Source organism: Ambystoma mexicanum, chromosome 11 (assembly GCF_040938575.1).
Source record: "Ambystoma mexicanum isolate Mex_15411 chromosome 11, UKY_AmexF1_1, whole genome shotgun sequence".
In the NCBI taxonomy this organism is placed as follows: Eukaryota; Metazoa; Chordata; class Amphibia; order Caudata; family Ambystomatidae; genus Ambystoma; species Ambystoma mexicanum.
The window spans coordinates 1470825193-1470846224 of NC_090934.1; the positions used below are offsets into that span (position 1 = coordinate 1470825193).

The following is a 21032-nucleotide window of genomic DNA, read 5'->3' on the forward strand; positions in this document are numbered from 1 at the left end:
CCTTTGGTGTAAGCGTACTCATTCTGTCTATCCAGAATGTGTCTCTGGTCCAGTCTTTTCTGGATATTTTCATGCAGGTCTCTTTTCTTCACAACTTCCAAGTTCACAAACCTGATCTGCGCCAGGTTGTGTTTTTTCTCATGCCAATGTCTGGCAATGTTATGAATATGATCTGAAGATGGTAGTTAAGATAACAAGTGGCCAATGAGACTGGGGAAAGATGGGATTTCTTTGTAGAGGTTTTGTCCAATCATATGTGGGGGTGGATTGTAATATAATATATGGGAATGTTTTAACTGTTGCAAACATTTACACAATGTGTTAACTTATGTGGTTCGAGGAGACTTGGGTTGGTTTGACTATACAGTGTCATCAGATGATTGTACAATATGAAATATGATATTGCATTTATAACACACCTATAGACAAGTGTTTCAAAGTGCGACGAGGCAAGGGAGGGGACCAGAGGGAAGACCGAGACAGCAATGTTACTAGGCCAGGTGACTGAGATTGCGCATGTGCAAGGGAGGAGAGGAAAGGGAAAAGTGCGAGGGGAAAGGAGGAGGGTGAAGTGCAGTACATAGGATAAAAAGTAAATAAATGAGAACAATAAATAGGAAGTGCGGCCAGCTGGTGGGAGGTGCAGGGTAAGAGCAGACATCAGGAGTCGAGTGCTGGTAGGGGCTGTAGGGATACAGACACAGCCCCAGAGTGCAAGGGTTGCCAGGGGAGCAGTGCAGGTGTGCAAATGGCAGGGAGGGACCTTGGCGCAAGAACAGAGAGTAGCCAGGTCACCAGTGCATTTTCAGTTTCAGCCAGGAATTCATCAGGGGAGAGGAGGAGAGAAAGCAGGAGCAAAGTGGAAGGTCTTGAGGTGCTTCCGGAACCGGAGATGGTTCTCTTCAAGTTTCATAGAGGCAGGGAGGCTGTTCCAGAGGGAGGCCCCAGCCGAAGAATGAGATCTACCACCAACTCGTTGCTTGGAGAAGCAAAAGACAGAGAGTTGGAAGCGGATGAGCGAAGAGCTTGAGAAGGAAGATATTTGGGAAGAGAGAGTTAAAAGGTATTGAGGCCCCAGGCCCCAGAAAGCCTTGTGGACAATGCAGAGGGTTTTGAACTTAACCCTCACAGCCACTGGGAGCCAGTGCTGCAAATTCAGTCCTGGGGGATACGATCCCTGTCTCGAAGTCCTGTTTTGGATGAGTTGCAGAGGGCGGAGATTAGAAGCAGGCAGATTTAGAAAGAGGCTGTTGCAGTAATCCAGCCTAGAGAGAACGAGGGCTCTGGAGACAGTGAGCTTCTGGGGAAGGGAGAGGAAAGGAAGAATACCTCTGAGGAGGTGCAGCTGGTAGTGTGACTTCGTAGAGACGTCTGAGATGTGAGCAGAGAAGGAGAGTGTGGAGTCGAAGATGACCCCGAGGTTTTTAGCTTCACAGGTGGGAGCAGGAAGAGGGCCAAGGGACGTACAAACGTATACTCGTTCCTTAAGTGGGGAGCCCGCTTTAGGTTAAGGTGATTAGGGGCCTGCCCCTTAAATTACTTATCGTAATCATATTTCTAATGCTTGTAACTCCTTAGAATCACATGCTTTGCATAGGCTGATATCTAGTGTTATGTGCAGAGTATTGCAAATGTTGTTTTCGAAGTTCGAAAAGGGACGTAGACTGAGCGTGTTTGTAATATTATCCATAGTGTGAAAGCAGGAAGTTGTATGGATTGGTTTACATGGAACTTTGAGATATATTTTGAAGAAAAGTGTGGATGTGTGCGAAGTATCACCTTGGCGTTGTGAATGATGACAACAGGATCTCACTAACTCTCCTCATTGACGTGATAGCGACTTGGAAAGCAATTTTATATGTTAGATGTTTAAGACTGGCTTTGTGACTTGGCTCGAAGAGGGCCCCATGAGCTTAGTAAGCACAACATTCAAGTCCCAGCTGGAGTTGGATTTGAAACTGGTGGGTATAATTTTTTAACACCCTTCATGAACGCCTTCATCACAGGCACTTTCCAGCACAAGTCTTTACTCTGTGATGTGGTGTAGGATGAGAGAACTGCGAGGTGCGCGCGTAAAGAATTAAAGACAAAGCCTGAGTCTAAAAGATATAGTACATTTGTTACGTGCATTAAACCATAAGATAACACATTTACATTTGTTGAAATAGCAGTGTCTTGTGTTAGGTTTGCGTGTTTCTTTTAGAATGTCCATACACCTTTGGTTCGGGTTTAAATGACCAAACCCTATAACCTCAGTAGCCAAGCTGCAAAGTTCAGCGTCTGAAGGCATGGATGGAGTGTTGTCCCTTGATTCTGTGACAATATGTTGAATGGGGATGGTAGTCTCACTGGAGGACAAAGACATGTTCAACAGGTGTGAAAACGAGTTCCTTAACAGAGCGTTCCCCTTGGTTTTTTGCTGGGGATACCTGGATGCGTAGCCATAGCATTGTGCACTCTCTTGTATAGCAAAGAGGTCCATGTCTGGAAACCCAAGGTTTGTGAAGACGTTGTATAGGACATCTGCATTCAACTGCCACTCGTGTTCTGTGTTCTGACAGCAGTTCTGCACGTCTGCTTAGTACGTCTGTCAGAGAATTGTGATCCCCTGGAACATGCAGTGCCAGGAAAAACATGTTGCATTTTAGTGCACACAGCCATAGGTCTGGGTTAGTTTGGACAGCCCTGCAGAGCGTGTCCCTCCTTGTTTGTTTATGTAGAACACAGCTGTGGTGCTGTCTGTTAGTATGAGCACTGTATTCTATACTAGCTGTTTGAAAGCTTGTAGAGCTTTGAAGACTGCTAGCAGTTCTAGAAGGTTGATATGCGTTTTGGTTAATGCTTGTGTCCACGCCGCGTTTGCAGTTTGTTGGAGAAACTTAGCTCCCCACCATGATAGCAATGCGTCTGTATTGAGAGTGGCCTAGATATCTGGGATGTCAAGCGGCTTGCCCTTTAAAAGGTTCTCTTTTGTCCACCATTGCAGAGATAGAACAAGAGGATGCGAAACCACCACAAGATCATCCCATGGACCGCTTGCTTGCATCCATTGTTTTGCTAACCACTCTTGCATTGGACGCGTGCCACAAGGCAAATGTAGGAAGCCATCCTTCCCAGAAGGCGCATGGCCTTTTGAACAGTTATGGGACGACCAACTATGTAGTGAGGGATTTGAAAAAGCATGTTTTGTACCCTTTCATTGGAGGGGAAGACCAAGCGGTCTTCTCTTTAAATTAGTGCCCCAAGAAATAGTTTCTCTTGACTGAGCACTATACTTGATTTTTTTCTCATTGATTGAGAAGCTTAATTGAAACAGGAGATTGACTGTTGAGTATTTTGTTGACCCAACCTAGGTGTGTCTCCTGTTATTAGCCAGTCATCTAGGTAAGGGTACACTGGAATGGACTGCCTCCATAGGTGTGCGACTATCACTGCAAGGACCTTTGTAAACACCTTTGGTGTTGAGGCTACACCGAATGGCAGAACTTTGAATTGGTAGTGTTCGTTTCCCACTTTGCATCTTAGGTATTTTCAGTTCAACAGCAACATTGAAATATGAAAGTATGCTTCTTTCATGTCTAATGTTGCCATGTAATCCTCTAGTTTCAGTAGTGGGATGACTTCTTGCAGCGTTGTCATCCTGACTTTTTGGGGTTTGACATACGTGTTTGAAGAGCGCAGGTACAGCACTGGGCATATTGTTTGATCTTTGTTTGGAACAAGGAAGTACACTGAATAAATACCTTGGTTTTCCTCTAGAGGTGGAACCAGCTCCATTTTGCAGCAGTGTTAGAATTTCTTCTAAAATCAAGTGATGTTCTGGAGACTTTCTTCTGGCTCGAGGAGGATGCTGGCGAGGTGTTTGTTGGAATTCTATGGAGTATCCCCTGGCTATGATTGATAGCACCCACTGATCTGACGTTATCCCCTCCCATGCATGGGTGAAAAGTGTTATACAGCCTCCTACTGGTGAAGCATACAGGGTACGTGGACTGCAGCGTCATTTGCTGGAGGGGCGGCACAGCCTCTAGAAGCTGAAACTCTGCTCTGACCTTTACCTCTCTTAAAACCTCTGTCGATTGGTTTGAAAAAAAGGACTGGGATTCTGGATTTTCGCATGAAGATGAAGTGGTTCCAAACCCAGACTTTGATGCTCTTGTGTATGCCTGGCTCTAAAATGAACGCTGCGCATTGAAGGTGCCCCGATGGATGAAGAGTTTATTAGAAATCTGCTCTGGCGTTTTCAGGGTTTCATGCTCCTTTTTGGTGGTCTATTTGATCATCCACTGCCTTTCCAATGAGGACATAGTACTCAATAGGTGTGTTCATTAGGGTTGCCTGTGTTTCGTGGTTGAAGCCTGAATCTGGAAGCCCTGAATGCAGCTTGAGCAATGTGCCCTCAGCGATCACTCTTCCAGAAGTATCTGAGGTATGTAGAGTATCTTTTAATATATTCTGGGCGACCCGTCTCCCTTCATTAAAAAGTTGGAGCAATTAGGACCTAACTGGTTCAGGGACTGAGTTGTTTCTGAATTTCATCCCATTGTGTATAATTGTAACTCGCATGTAACGTGGTATTGTTAGCAATGCGCGTTAAATAGTCTCCGGAAATGGTACCCAAGGCACATCATCTTTTGCACTCGTTATTGGGTGGTGCCTTGGCATTAGATGGTGGCCCGCCATGCCCTTTTCTCATGGTAGCAATGACCAGGGAGTCAGGCTTTACATGACTTCTAATGTAAAGTGGGTCTGAAGGAGATGGCTTGAAACGCTTTTCTATCCTGGGGTTGACTGCACAAGTTTGTGACGGTGTAACCAAAGACGGGGCAATTCCCTTTTTAATAGATTGCAAAAGAGGAATAGCCTGGCTAACTGCTTTCCTCTCATTCAAAATATCGTCCACAAAATTCAGTGTCTTCCACAGTCTCTTGTGTTTGGATACTAAAATGGCTAGCCGCCCTCTTTAGAAGGTCGTTAAACAAAAGTTGATTGTCTGTGGGGGAAATGTGCCCACCCTTAGGGGTAACATCAGGAGGGTCTATAATGGTGCGGTCTGGATGATCTGCATCCTCATAACATGTCTCCTGACCCCCCTCCCCTTGACAGACAGTGGAATCATGAGAACCAGCCTTATGTGTCGTGATGGGGTTGACTAATAATGTCAACAATGGGATGTGTGGCAGAAGGCGGGCGCCTTGGGGATTTAGGTAAAGGTTGTCCCGTTTTGAAGTCCAGTTTTTTTTGGCCTAATTGGATTATGTTCCATGAACGTGACAAATGAGGAAACGTTATCCATAGTGTCCTTACATCGTTGTCTAGACCAGGAGCCTGTTTTGGGGTTTATGGCAGAGGGAACACAATTGCTTCTGGTACTTCCCTTGGTCTCTTCTTATGAAGAGATTGTGATAAAGTGGAGGTCGCTTTGGAATAGTCTGGCACCATAAGTGGGACAGGTGGTGTGTTTATAGTGTCTTCCTGTTTGGCCTTGCTCCAATGTGTTTTGTGAGATTTTGGTATTCACGAAACATCCGTCGAGGGACTTGGTTGCATGTCAAGTGGTGCCTCTTTAGTTCCATCGCCTTGCACTAGACGCAGTTGCGTAAGCATAGTGGTCTTGTGGCGCATGCGGTTGTGTGTTTTAGATGTGTGTGCACGTGTGCGTTGGTCACCAGGAGTTTTCCCTATAGAAGTGCAGTGCGACTGCCTTTTGGGGCTGTCGCTGCTTTGGCCTTCTTCGTCTGACTCCTCGAAGGTGCCGAAAGGGGTCTCAGACTCGGCCATCATCGCATGTGCCTCCCACCATTTTGAAGTGTTTTGGGCCTAAACAAATTGCACAACGGCCACCTGGATGGTCTCTGAGAAGGTAGTGATAGCACACTCGATTAGTGTCTTTCCCATGGTACTTTCTGTTGCAAGATCGACAGAATTTTAAAGGAGTTCTGTCCATTGTTACATTTAAATGACAAGGCAGCTAGACAAAGCAGCGTCTGAAGGAAGTGAAAGGATGTATTCTCTAAGAAAGATAATCAGTCCCCACTCTCTCTAATGCAAGACCGAAACCTTCCGCTGAAGTGGAGGAGTCACCCAATTCGGTAGTCGGGAAGGTCTTCAAGATGCTCATTGAAACATGCATCCATTTGCAACCGCCGAAAGAAGTTCAAAGTTATTATCATTAACTGGAAAAGTAGCAGCGCTACGCACACTGCGCATACACAACCAACCACAAAGGCAGAAAAAACAATCCGAGGGACCTCAACGCGTGAGGGATGATGGTTACAGTAGATGTCACACTAAGAATAATATCAAAAACACAGTCCCTTTTTGAACTTTGAAAACAACATGTGCAATACTCTGCAGCTACCACTAGATGTCGGCCTATGCCAAGCCTATGCCAAGCCTGTGATTCTAAGCACATACACAAGCATAAGAAATGTGTTTTATATTAGTTTGTGTGCTCACCCTTCCCAACACTTAGCCTTCACCACTCGCCTTGCTACTTTGAACTGGTTTGGCTTTAGCTCCCAGAGTTGTCCCTGTCCCAATAATAGGGTGGTCTCCTAAACATCTATCCACCAGGTCAAAGTATAGAAAACCAGGCCTAGCAGTTAAGACAGAAGCATCTCACAGTGGTTAAACAATGAAAAGAGCAGGAAAGAGAGTGCACCCATAGGAAATCACAGAAGAAAAAAGAAGGATGCAGCTGGCGGAAAACAGGATCTAGATCAGATTTTCATTAAGAAAATAGTGAACGTGATGGTGAGGAGGGGCACTCGGTAAAGGCCACGCACCACAAGGTGTACCTCTTTCCACCTCCCTCTGGGTATTTTCAGGGGGGCCTCCTCCCTCTCACCTCACTTCCTGCTGCATGGCCCTCTTAATCCCCTTCTCGCACCCCTCTCCCTAGCTTTCTGGCTCCCTCACAGTCTTGAGTTTTGGGGCGTGCATACTGTGCGCCAGGCTACGTGGGATGTGATGCTCTTCTGTGCATCGCATGCATTTTGAGTCCAGAAAAGCCGCAGTTGATTGATGATAATCATCTTTCTCTTGAGGACAGTAATCACAGGAAGGTTGGCAATCTGTTGGTATGTACCCAATGCGCCCATATACCAGCTCAGTATCTAAGCAATGACTGGAACTGAAGCTCAGCTTCCATCTCACACGACACAAGACAGAGGTGCTTGGCTATGAAAAGCGATTCTGATCCTCTGTGGAAGACCGGGGGAAATGCTCTGCAAATAAGACGCGCAGGATGTGGAGAACACGAGACAATGAGAATGCACTCACTGTGTGCATTATACCTTGCATTGTTTATTTATAAAGCACTTATACACAAAACGAGTGCTTCAAAAATGATTAAAATGCATAAACATTATTGTGTTTCTTCCTAAAAATTAAACTTCATGACCTGAAAAAGAAATAATACCACACAAAGGTTGAATGTCTTGTTGCTATATGTAGTGACGAATCTAGCAAAGTCGCCACTACTTCTCCAGGGGTGTCCCACCACATGTGGCCAGGGAAAGGCAGAAGCTACCTGACTCTTACCCTGGGGGTGGCTACCTGCGGAAGGACCACATGGGGGAGAGCAACCCTCGGGGACCTACAGCATACACACTAGATCAAGCTAGATCCTTACCTGTAATCTTTGATGATACCCACTTGCTCCCCCACCCCTCCAAAGCATGTATGGCATACTGTAGTGAGGCTACGTCTCCATGTTCTTCTGGACACCCATCTTGCTTACACCCCCCTGCCCTTTTCATAATGCCGAGATGAGGCGAGGAAGCTGGATGGAGTAAAGAGGATCACTACAAGCATTACACCAATGCTGCGTTCCAGTCGTTGGAGATTGTTAACAATTGCCGGGACAGTTAAAAATGGAAGACCTGAGCAGGGAGAGAGTCTCACATCTCTGAATGCTGCTTGGGATACCGGAGGAGATCAGGTTGCAGAACAGAGCAAGGCAGCTGATGAAAGCGGTGGGCAGGAAAGTCGTGCAGAGGGGGCTTCTCTGTACTGTTGCTACAGACAGATGTACCAGTCAAACAAAGAAGGCAAAGCGGGCATCACGGAGCTGAGGAGCCACACTCCCAGTCCTCAGGCAAGCAGCAAAAGAAAACTGCGAGAAACGAGGGACGCTGAAGCTGATAAAAGAACACTGGTAATCCCAGAGAAGGAGATGGGACACACCGGGGTGCTTCAGGGCGAATGCAGTGAGATTGAGACTGTTGCAAGAGAGTAAAAGATCCAATACATTAAGCATATAATTTCCTGGATACCAAAACCAGTGAACGTTAAATGAATAAAGCCTTGGCAGGGGAGTAAACAAGGTATGCAGCGAGTCTGGGACTCACACCCATATGTGGAAACCAAAAGCCCTGGCAGGAGAGTAAACCAGACATACTGCAAGTCTGGGACCCACAACCAAGTGTGAAAGAAATAAAAACCCTGGTAGAAGACTATACCAGGGGTACAAGAAACGAGAGGGAGAGTTCCCCCAACTGTGAAATTTGGAACACTATAAATCTGAAAGGAAAGAAAGATACCCCTTATGAGAAAAGGACATTTGAGGTCCAGAAAGTGAGAAACTGTATATAAAAAACGCTGTATGATTGGAGGAAACTCAAGGGAAGAGCCGTTCCCCTTGAGAGCTTGGAACACGTTCTGAATGACATTTTAAAAGGCCAGAAGAAATCTAGGGGAAGCGAGCACCCCTTTCCTGGTGGAACATTATTGGTTTTCTTTTCTTCACCTTTTTGAACTTCATGTTTTGGAACTTTGGAAGGAAGCTGCAGGTGCACCACTAACAGACACCCCTACTCGCACGTTATATTGAGTTTAGTGTCTGGTTTTGGGCACAGGACAGAGGACTCTTTCTGATTTGTACATTCTGACACAGACAGTCCTTCGTTTTGTTGAGGTAGGAAAATCCTTCCTAGAGAAAAGGAGAGGACTTCCCCAACCCCTTCTCTCTTTTATAATAATAAAAGTCTGTACCCAACACCAAAAATGCCTCTTTTTCCGAGTCTTACTCTTGAAACCTTACAATATGCTTGCACAATAATCTATCCCTGCCACCCCACAATTATACTCCAATGTCCAAACCAATTCACATTCACCTAAGAGCAGTACGCCGAAGAGCTGTGCTATCCACCTAAGAGCAGTACGCCGAAGAGCTGTGCTATTCACCTAACAGCAGTACGCCGAAGAGCTGTGCTATCCACCTAAGAGCAGTACGCCGAAGAGCTGTGCTATTCACCTAACAGCAGTACGCCGGAGAGCTGTGCTATCCACCTAAGAGCAGTATGCTGAAGAGCTGTGCTATTCACCTAACAGCAGTACGCCGGAGAGCTGTGCTATCCACCTAAGAGCAGTACACCAAAGAGCTGTGCTATGCACCTAAGAGCAGTACGCCGAAGAGCTGTGCTGGCACGTGATCAATATAGCGGGGGGTACTAGTAATACTGGATCCTGTGATGAATCCTGCAGTGATCACAGATCCCCAGCCTGAGATCTCCTCCCATGTGGCCAGGGGGACGCAGCCGCTACCTGATCCTGACCCTGGGGGGGGGTGGTATGAGGGAGGATCACATGGGAGGAGAAGGCTGTCAGGGGTGGTGACTCCGTTAGGAGAGACGCGGTATTTCAGGATGAGACTCCCTGAATGCCTAAATATCTAATGACACTGTGCGGGTCCCTCTCCCAGAACACCCCAAAGTACAGAACATGAAGACCATTTTAACAAACATGGAAAGCTGATATCCCAACTTCTAGCTATTATGATTCTGCGTTTTATCAAGGTCCTAGGCCCAAGGGTAAAATACCAACTCCTTTAACAATCTCCCCTAAGTATGAACACTCTGTTACCCATTCAGATTGGATTAACCAATAATAAAACAAAGTTGCAAAATACCTCGGGTATGTTTAGTCACTCTGCGCAACAAAAACCTGTTTGTAGAGTGATAAAGTTGTCTGTTACTCAACCAAGGATAACGTAAGGTATAGCCAATCCTTAAGAAAAAACGGAGAATGTTGGGGTGTATCCCCAGGATCCGCCAGACACCCAAAAGTGATAACGGTATTGAATGGATACATCAAGAAGGAAGGATGAAATGTAAGTAGACATTTATTGAGTCATCATAAATGTCTATTGCTTCATGGATATATATTAACGCGTGTTTCGGCCTTACTGTGGCCTTTTTCAAAACAGACCTTGTATAGTAATCGGGTCCTGAAACTGTGACTAGGACTAGTCTTGTTAGAGGTGTCTGCACGTGACTAGTCCTCGTCCTTGGATAAAGACCGGGATAAGGGAATGATCCCGGTTATTTCTTAGTTTGTGCAACTGCAATATCACAATCCCAGGTAACGGTTACTATAAAAGCCCCGGTTTGAAAAAAGGCCACGGTAAGGCCGAAACACGTGTTAACTCAAATGTCTACTTACGCTACAACCTTTCTTCTTGATGTATCGATTCAATACTGTTATCAATTTTGGGTGTCTGGTGCATCCTCTGGATACACCCCAACATTCTCTAATACTAAAACAAACAAGAATATTATGGACTTCAAGTCCCATAATGCCAATACCACTGAGGCGAGGAAGAGGGGCTCATGGTTAAAGTGTTATGAGTGGTGTAGTTGTTTAAATAGAAAATATTTTCAAAAAACTTAAAGGACTCCAGGGTGTGAGGGCAGCAGCAGGTGTAAGCAGAAGCTGATGGTGTCACTGTGGCGGTAGCAGGACGCTGTGCAGGAGCAGCCATAGATGTCGGGGAGACGTGGCCATGCAGAGAGCGGCCAGCGGTGCTGAAGCAAGCCATGCCGTGTGGGAGACGAGATCCAAACATGCCATGAATTGTTCCAGTATTGAATCCACACCAGAGAGTGAGCAGCGCTGCGAGAGCATCACTGAAGGTCTGCATGCATGGTGGTAGACCAAACTGAGCTGGCAGAAGCCCCGGAGAGACCCACAGCAACACCAGCGAGTCAGAAGGAGACGCCAAGGCATACAAGTGTGTTGGTTTGAAGCAAGTGACCCCCAGGGCGCTCTGAAGGAGCCTGCTAAGTGAGAATGCTTATTTTGAATACCAAACAATTGAATTGATGCAAACTAGGCACAACTCTCCTAAGGAACAAGTTACTTACCTGTTACTGTGGTTCTCCAGCATGGGTCTGGCATGGATTCACATGCTCATGAATATTCCCCGTCGTCAGGCTGGGAATCCTCGGTAAAGAAAAAATCAGTATCATTTTCGTTTCTGATCTGTCTTTCTCAGTAGTAACCAATCACTGATCTCCCGGTCATACTGGCCCCAGCCAATGACTGCCCTCTCCCTAAGCCCCGACTCTGGCATTCATCCTCAGATTTGGTGGCACGCAAAGTGGCAGTATGACCAAGTGAAGAGCAGCAGAGTGGTAGGTGGGAGGGTTCGCATGTGAATCCATGCCAGACCCATGCTGGAGAACAACAGTTACAGATAAGTAACTTGTTCCTTCTCCAGCATGGGGTCTGGCATGGATTCACATGCTCATGAATAAAAGAATACATAGCAGTATACACATGCACAACCACGGGAGGTGGCAACAGGCTCAACATTAAGCATTACATCCAAAACTCAACATTAAGCAATTCTTACCTCCTCACCAGGCTCACCTTAGGCGAACAGGTTGCGCAGCACTGCTTGGCCGACCCTGGACTCCGCCCTGGAGTCCCGATCGACGCAGTAGAATCTTGTAAAGGTGTGCCTCGACCTCCACGTAGCAGCCCTGCAGATGTCCAGCAGGGGCACACCAGACAGGAACGCCATGGTAGCAGCGATCGCTCTGGTCGAATGGGCTCTCAGACGGCCGGGCAGCGGTCGGTTTGCCAACCGGTGACAGTGCATGATGCAGCCGGAGAGCCATCTGGAAATGGAAGTCTTCGAGAGAGCCTTCCCTTGATTCACAGACCCAATGTTCACGAACAGTTGTGGCGTCTTCCGAAAACACTTCGTGCGGTCCACGTCGAACTTCAGCGCTCTAGCTACATCCAGCGAGTGCAAAGTCCTCTCGGCTGGCGTCGAAGGGGACCGGAAGAAAACTGGTAACACCAGGGGCTCGTTGAGGTGGAAGTCCGACGGCACCTTGGGCATGAAGGAGGGTTGCGTCCTCAGCACCACCCTCGTGTCATGGAAAGTCAAGTATGGAGGCTTGCAAGATAGGGCCTGGATCTCTCCCACTCGTCGTGCGGAGGTGATGGCCATGAGGAACGCTGTCTTCCATGACAGGAACTTCAAAGGCGCCGAATGCATTGGCTCGAATGGGGCCCCCATGAGCCTGGTCAGCCCCACATTAAGCTCCCACGCGGGGCAGGAGCCTTCACCGGCGGGAATGATCAGAATAGTCCCTTCATAAATTCCTTGACCAGGCGATGAGACCACAAGGACGCCCGTCCCGTAGTCCTGGTATATCGGGAGATGGCTGCCAGATGTATTTTGATGGAGGCGTGAGCCAGTCCAGCTTTGGCCAGCGACAGTAGGTACGGCAGTACTTGAGGGGCCGTAATCCACAGAGGGTTAATCTTCTGTGCACAGCACCAGACAGAGAACCTCTTCCATTTATGACCGCAACACTTAAGAGTTGAGGACACCCTGGCTTTTGCAAGAACCTCTCTGCAGTCAGCCGGGATATCGACCCTCCAAACTCTAGTGCTGCAGGAGCCAGGCCTGCAAGTTCAGCGACTGTGGGTCGTGATGGAGATTGGCACCTCCTTCTCTGGAAAGAAGATCTGCGTCCGCCGGCAGCTTGACTGGTGGGGACGTTGACAAGTCCAGAAGATCCGGAAACCAGATCTGCCTCGGCCACGCCGGTGCGACGAGGATCATTCTGCACTTGGACTTCTTGAGCTGGTTGATGAGGCGGAGCAGCAACGGCAACGGAGGGAACGTGTATAGAAACAGGCCGTCCCGGGGGAACGGGAAAGCATCGCCCATGCTCCTCGATTGCAGGAACCTGTTGGCGAACCTCTGCCACTTGGAGTTCGTCGCCGTCTCGAACAAGTCGATCTGGGGTTAGCCCCATTGTCGAAAGAGCCGATCCACCTGGTCCTGACGTAGTTCCCACTCATGGCACGAGCACAGCTCCCTGCTGAGTGAGTCGGCGATGGTGTTTTTTATTCCTGCCAAGTGGAAGGGAACCAGAAACATCCCCTGGGCGACGGCCCAGTGCCACAGATCCTGGGCCTCCTTGGATAGGGCTGGGGAACTGGTGCCCCCCTGCTTCCGTATGTAGAACATTGTGGTGGTGTTGTCGGTGAAGATCCTCACCACTTTGCCCTTGAGGGACGGAAGGAACGACTTGAGCGCCCAGAACACTGCTCAGAGCTCCAGAATGTTGATGTGGAGAGACCTCTCCTCCGGGAGCCTAAGGCCTCTTGCGTGGAAGTCTCCGGTGTGGGCCCCCCAATCCTCCAGAGAGGCCTCAGTCGTCACCGTCTCCTGAAACGCCGAGGTTTGAAAGTCCGTGCCTGTAGTGAGGTGAGCACGGGTACCCCACCATAGGATCGCCCGACGGAACTCCTCGTCGAGAGGGATCCTATCCTCGAAGCAGCCCGTCGCCTGAAACCAGCGGGCGTCGAGGAACTCCTGTAGCGGACGCATCCAAAGTCTACAAAGGGATACAAGATAGATGCATGAGGACATCATCCCGAGGAGGGACTTGATGGACCTCACCCTGGCCACGTCCGTGGCTAGCAGGCGCCGCACCTTGCCCAGGATGGTCTTCGTCCTCTCCTCTGACGGGGAGGCCAATTGCACCACTGTATCGAGCTTCGCTCCCAGAAACAGTGCTACTTGCGACGGAACCCGGTGGGATTTGGGGTAATTGATGGCGAACCCCAGTTCCGTGAGCAGCCAGATGGTCCTCGCTGTGTGTTCGACAGCGAGTTCTCTTGTCCTTGCCTGGATTAGCATGTCGTCCAGGTAGGGGTAGACGTGGATCCTCTGGAGGCGCAGTTTCCCCGCCACTGGTGCCAGACACTTGGTAAATACCCTGGGTGCCGACTTTAATCCGAACGGTAGGGCTCTGACTTGGTAGTGGCGTCCCTGAACCACGAACCTGAGAAACGTGCTGTGCCCTTTTAGAATGGGGATGTGTAAGTAAGCACCCTCCAGGTCCAACGACGACAGGAAGTCGCCCTCCTTCAGCTGTCCCAGCACGTGCTGGAGGGTGACCATCCTGAATTTCTGCGCCTTGATGTATTTGTTTAACCGACGCAGGTCCAGGATGGGGCGCCAACCGCCTGTCTTCTTTCTGATGAGGAAGTACCTTGAGTACACTCTGGAGCCCCGGAGCCTCCTGGGGATGAGCTCGATGGCACCTTTCTTGAGCATCGCCCTTACCTCCAACAGCAGTTGAGGGACGTGATTCTCCTTCCTGGCCACGGGAGGAATGCGAGGGCACTTCTTTTGGAATTCCAGCGAGTGCCGATTTGCCAGGGTGTCCAGCACCCAACGGTCGGTGGAGATGGACTCCCACACGCTGACAAACTTCGTCAGCTGGCCTCCCACCGGGGTGCTTCGGTGGGGGCCCGACGACACGGCCGGGTCAGTCTTGCTTGGAGGCGGCCTTGCCACCTTGGCTTCCTTGCCGCCGACGGCGGGATCCCCCTTGCTTGCCGCGACCTCTGTAGGCTTCCTGGGAAGAGGAGCGGGCCGCCTGGTGGTATGTGGAAGAACCACCGCTGGATCCTTTGGAGGCACCCTGCCTGCCTCCGGAGCTCCGACAGGGCCGTCGTTGTTGAAGTACCCCTAAGGCCCGGCAAGTCGGTCTTGATGGCCTCGAGAGACTCATCCACCGCCTTACCAAAGAGGTTGTTGCCGTCGAACGGCATATCCAACACTCTGGTCTGGACGTCCTGGCGAAATTCTGTCGCCTTGAGCCATCCTCGTCGTCGGAGGAAAACTCCGTTGCCCAGTTGGCGAAATCCGGTATCGGCAATGTCCGTTGCCACCGTTATGGCGTGATCCCACGCCACCTCGCCTTCCTGCAGAACTTGTAGGGCCTCCGCCCTCTTGTCGTCAGGTAGGAAGCTAGCAGTGGAGCTATCTTGAACCAGAGCTCCCTGTCGTAGCGGGCTACGATCGCTAAGGCATTGGCCGCCTTAATCGTCGTCGCCGCCGACGAGATGACTCGTCGTCCCATGGAGTCCAACTTTTTGCCCTCGTTGTCTGGCGGGGAAGTGGAAGTTGAAGCCGCCGTACCTGCTGCTTTCTTCTTAGCCGCTGCCGAGACGACAGAGTACGGCGTGGGCTGGGCCCTGAGGCACAAGGGGGCAGCATCGGGGACTCGGTACTTCTTCTCGTACCTGTCCCTCTTGGCGGGCGTCGTGGAAGGGTTCTTGAGGACAGCAAACCCCTCGTCCCAGATGTCGTCGAGCAAAGGCACCGCGAGGACCGTCTTCATCTTGGCCTCTCGTCGTTGGTAAAGAAACCCTTCCTTTTTTTATTCTTCAGGGCAGAGCTGGAAGAGCTTGGATGCCCTGGTTATCATGGCGTGAAAGGAGCCAATTTCGTCGGCTGGAGAAGCCCGAGGGGGCGGGGGTGATGACGGGATGTCCGCTGTGTCATCGCCGCCATCGTCGTCGTCCGTCCCCGTGCTGTATCCGTGCTGTATCCGTCGCCGTATCCTTTCTAGGGTCCGACGAGGGGGATGAGGGGTCCACAGGCCTCACGGGCACGAAGGGCGGAGAGGGGTGGACTCTCCTCCGCTTGTTCGGAGGGTTTCCCGACGGGCCTGGTTCTGGATCCTTCGTCGGGGTCCGTGGTAATCTCGTCCTTATCTCGGTACATAAGGATTGGATCGCCAACAAAATGGCCGCCGAGCTTTCCTGGTGCTCGGGTAATGGTTGAGACGGAAGGGATGCCCGCTCCACTGGACCCTCTTCGTCGCTATCTTCGATCACGTCAGCGGGGACTGTCCCCTGGGATCGAACCTTCTTGAACCTCTCGTTGAGGCCCATGAACCTCTCGTTGAGACCTTCCTCGGTTTCCACCAGCTCCTCCTCAGAGGCCGATTCCGAGTCTATAATGGCCACCGCCGCCCCCCCCTCTTTTTCTGCCAGGGACTTCACGGGGGTCTTAACGATGGGCTGGAAAGAGGATTCCCTCCGCAGTGGCAGGGATACTCTGGGCCCAGAGGCCGTTTCCACTGGCATAGTCTCAGCCAGCTTCGCCAGGGTCGCAGCGACCACTTCGATAGAGGCCTTTGCCGGCTGGATCAAAGCCCTCACCACCTTAGGTGCTTCCTGGGCCTTCGCCTTGGGGGGAGGGTCAGCGCCTCGCTCCCCCTTCGAGATCGACCGGGGCCGCTCCAGCAACTTACCCGGGTTCTCGGACTTCCTCTTCCCCAAACCAGAGCGCTGGCTCGTGGTTGAACGTGCCGGGGAAGTCGCGCCCTGCCTGGCAGCCGAAGACCCCGACCTTTCGGCGCTCCCGGTGCCCGCGGACTCGCAGTGCTTGGCCTTCTGTTGGGCCCCCGTCAGCGCCCTCACAGGACCTAGAAGCCCGCTCAGATTTTTTCTTCGCCTTCTCACCTGCTGTGCCCTTCTCCAGCCAGGCGGCGAGGTGGGAACGACCATCTTGTTTGGTCCGTTTCGAAAGGTTCTTGCAGAACGCACAGTCCTTCTCCACGTGCGTCTTGTCCTCATGAATGCAGTAGAGACATTGCGAATGCTCGTCCTCCTTGAAAACGTTTTGTAATCCGCAGCCAGGGCAGCACCTGAACAGCTTGGATCCGGGTGTCAAGCTTCCCTTGTCCTGGGCCATGTCCGTTGAGGTAGGCCGTAGATCTTCTGGAATCCTCCAAGAAGCGTAAACTCGACGAAAACTTCACCCTTGAGGGGCATAGAAGAATTCCGAAACGGGTCCCCGTTATCGGAAGTAGAAACGGTGGAGCTTGAGGCTCTAATTAAACCGAAAAAATGAGAAAATCTCCTGAAAAAGCGCGAAAACGCAGCAAAAACTCGAGAGCTAAAGCACGAGGACTCCCAACACTTGAGCATGCGGTAAAAATCTGAGGATGGCTGCCAGAGGCGGGGCTTAGGGAGAGGGCAGTCATTGGCTGGGGGCAGTATGACCCAGAGATCAGTGGTTGGTTACTAAGAAAGACAGATCAGAAACGAAACTGATACTGATTTTTTCTTTACCGAGGATTCCCAGCCTGACGACGGGGAATATTCATGAGCATGTGAATCCATGCCAGACCCCATGCTGGAGAATGAGGGATTCCAAAAAGGGACCATTGTAACCCGCATTGCCAAAGCGAGAGAAATGTTAGAATAAGGCAAAGTGGGCGCAACTCTTAATCAGGGATGCCAATTAGGAGACTATTGTAACCTGCATTGTCAAGTCAGTAGAAGAGTGATGAAAAGGCAAACTGGGTGCAACTCTCTCAGAAAGAGATGTCATTTGGGAGATAATTGTAACCTACATTGACAGCAACTAAGAGGTTGCACAACCAGAAAAAGGCAGCAGGAGAAAAGCCGTTGTTGTATGAGAAACAAAGGGGGAGAGAACTGCAACCTGCATTTCCTAAAGCCAAAAGACAAGCAAGAGAAAAATTATTTTTTGGTGGAATATCAGTTTGGAAAGAGATTTGACACATTTTGTTAAGATTCAAAAGACTTTCAAGAAAAACAGTTGTTGGTTAAAATCTCCTCATATATGTGTCTAGCGTGGGGAGTTTGGAACAATCCTTACCACAGAGAACACATCATAGTAGTAGGAGTTTTATCCTGGCAGTAGGAGTAGGCGAGTAAACCAGGAAAGGGACCAATTGTAGTTAGTCCTAGCAGAGGAGCATACCAGGAAGACGAAAAGTATTGTGGTTGTCGTGAAAAAGAAGTGTTGATGACATCACCTTGTCTTGTTGACCTTGAACTGTGGCATTTCAGAAAGTAACTGTTGAACCATCCTGACTAAAGTGTTTCATTTGAAGAAGATTATGCTTTGAGGAAAATACTTTTGTTTTATCAAGCAGGTGATGTTTGGAGGAGAAGACTTTTGTTTCATCAAGCAGGAGGGTATGGAAAAATTAACGATTGCTTTGATTCGTCAACAAGCCTTTGGAAGAGAGATATTCACGTTGCCAAGTGAAAGGATATATTGAATGGAAAAGACTTTGTATGCAACATTGAATGGAACTTTGTTATTACCCAGAACTTTCTTGAAACTGAACTTGGTTCCAGATATGCATGAATTGATCCAGGGGAAGGCATCCCAACCCTGGTGACCAAGGTTACTGTTGGATTAAGAATTTTGAGCTTTACAGGATATGTTATTTTACGGAATTTAATACAGCCAAACAAACCCTGTATAATTTTGGTGTGTATATTAGTGTGAGGGTCAGATACTTTTTTGGAAACTAGGTCATGTTTTTGTTTGTTAAGCAGGTACATCCTTGGTAGGTTACGGAAAGGTAGGCGTTTGTCTGACCCTTTTTTATTTAATAAAATGGCAACTCTTGAGGAAACTATACCTGTGTGTCTGTCTTGCATTTCTGACACCTCACAATACCTTTTGTAATCTCCTTTTGCAGATGCTCTTCATTTCTTTAAATGGGAACCTAATGATACTCTAACAGATTATCTCTCATAGGGACTATGAGACAAGGTGAAAACTGGAACAAGGGGGTGACTTTTTGATATCATAGGGTTTAACCTGTGGAAATGTTGAAGCTAGTACTTTCCTCCCCAAATTCACAATTTCATCTTGAAAATGCTGTTGGATAGAACACATATGGTTATAATGATCATAGATTGTGAATTGACTATGGTTCTCTTATCCCCGGAGACAGCGAGTAGGGCCATTTCCATAGTATCTTGCAGTAGTGTAAACCACACTAATTAGAACTTCACTGCCTTGCCCACTGAGGGTATCAGTCACCCCATCTGTATTTCTGAATTCAAACCACTATGTGTGAACCCAGGTTCACAATGGTGAACCTGCCCTGAAATTCTGGAAGTAAACAGTCTGCTAAAAGTGTTTAATGTCGGAAACCTGAAAAGTGAAATGCATTTCAGTAGATCAAACAAGCTGGTCGATACAACCCATGGCTCCTGCCTTATCAGAAGCTCACAGCAGCACAGAGAGGTTGGAAGGACTCAAATGAACACTGAAGCTGGTTGAAATATTCAAGGATATTGGCACTCATACTCTAAAAGTGAAACTCAATTATTGAACCTCTCGCCACCAAGGGCTTGAAGTAAAAGACTTAAAGGCACCACCACCAGATTACACTTCTGCTCTCCGCTAAGTCTACCATAGTTAGACCCACTAGTTTGCTCTTCTACTGCCACAGCTGTTAGAATCCTCGCAGAACAAGTAATTAGAAAGGGGTTATAAAAGCACTACTACCATCACCTTCACCGTTAGAACATAACTACAGAAACAGCGTCATGTTAGTAGCAATGTTAAGCAAATATGGTAAGATTGTGTCATAATCACAGCTTCAGCCACTTACACAAATGCAATAACATACACAATCCTGTGCACAACGAGCACAGCACAAATACAACACGCATATTCAGTAAGCAGAGAACAGCACCTATCCTAACACTATGGAGTAGTGACGGATGGCCAATACACATGGAAAATGGAACAGAGGGACTGAGGAAAAGTCACACTGGTGCCATAAATAACTATTACAGGAAACATTAGGCATGGAAAAGTATATTTGTTTCTTTTAAATACCTTTAAACAAGTAAAAAAAAATATTTTACATATTTTATTGTAAATATTTATGGACCACCAAAATGATGATCGGAAATAGTTTTAATTGGAAAAGTACCCGGATTTGGATACCTATTTTGGAGTGCAAAGTGAAATTACTTAGCAAAAACTGTACTACACAAAAGTACCATAGCGGAGTGTGCAGGTAACGCAATAGAATCATCCTTTTCAGAACTATTTTAAGCACATTTATTTGAAGAGGAACCAACCTTCCGAGTAATCTTACTATTACGGCAGAATATTTACACTGTCATATAAAAAGAGTATGAAGACTCTGTGAGAGTCAATCAGAACTCAGAAGGAGGCGGAAACAATCCTGCAAAGTAGGGACGTTCCTTCAGTCTCAAACCTAGCAATGCACTATTTTAATACTCAATATAAAAGGCTTGGGGCGATCTCTGCACTCTTGGTGGTAATTACTGAAGCTCAATGTTGTCTTCAGTAGAATCGAATTTTGCATCAACAAATGTTATTCTCTCAACAGCACATTTTTGGCTAGGGCTTTAACCTAGCAAAGTAAACAGTCTGGCCAATAAAATCAATGTATAACTAAATCACAGATTGACACAGGTCTCTCGCTCAGTTTCCTCGACACTAGTCTGTTTTCTGACACACTGACATTGGTAACAACTACCAACTATGTCAGATGCAGAGAGAGAAAAAAGTGGAAGAGTAATCCAGAGGGCTGGCATAAAAACCAAGAAAGAATTGCTCCTTTATAGGGTCAGATTCATGGCCAAGAAATGCCTCCAGAATATTCCAAAGAAGAAAACGGGGGAAGACATGATCAACGGCCGTTTCCCTTAATTAACGTAATTTATAAGAAAGGCACAATGATAGCAAGACGATCTTGCCGCACTGTTTGAAAAAAAATTGAATATATATATAGTGCTAAAAAAAAGAATAGTGCCTTCACTGAAATGTCAAACATTTCAGTATGATGGACTTTGTGGAGTGCTTAAGTTGGAGGTGAGAGGTGAGGACATGAATATCATGCTGTCAGTTAAAACTGATGCCATTTTCATTGTTAAGTAGGTGTCAACGAAGACGTGCCAAACCATACACAGGCCCTGGCTTATTTGTCCTTAAATCAAGTTCAATTCTGCCTTTTCATTAATTATGCTTTTTCATTAGGACTCTCGTTTTGAACAGCTTTGATTTGCTGATGAAACCTACGTAGAACCTCCTGAGTGGGCACCAAACCACAGACCATGTTAGATCTCAGTGGAGTGACAAACATTTTTGAGAAAGTAAACCAGTCTGT

The 21032-nt window shown here is 48.1% G+C and overlaps 1 protein-coding gene across 14 annotated transcripts in view; it reads right to left on the reverse strand.

Moving 5' to 3' along the window:
• The window catches only part of PPIP5K1 (diphosphoinositol pentakisphosphate kinase 1), a 1113174-nt gene that overhangs the window by 240608 nt on the left and 851534 nt on the right, over nucleotides 1-21032 (reverse strand). The window lies entirely within an intron of this gene.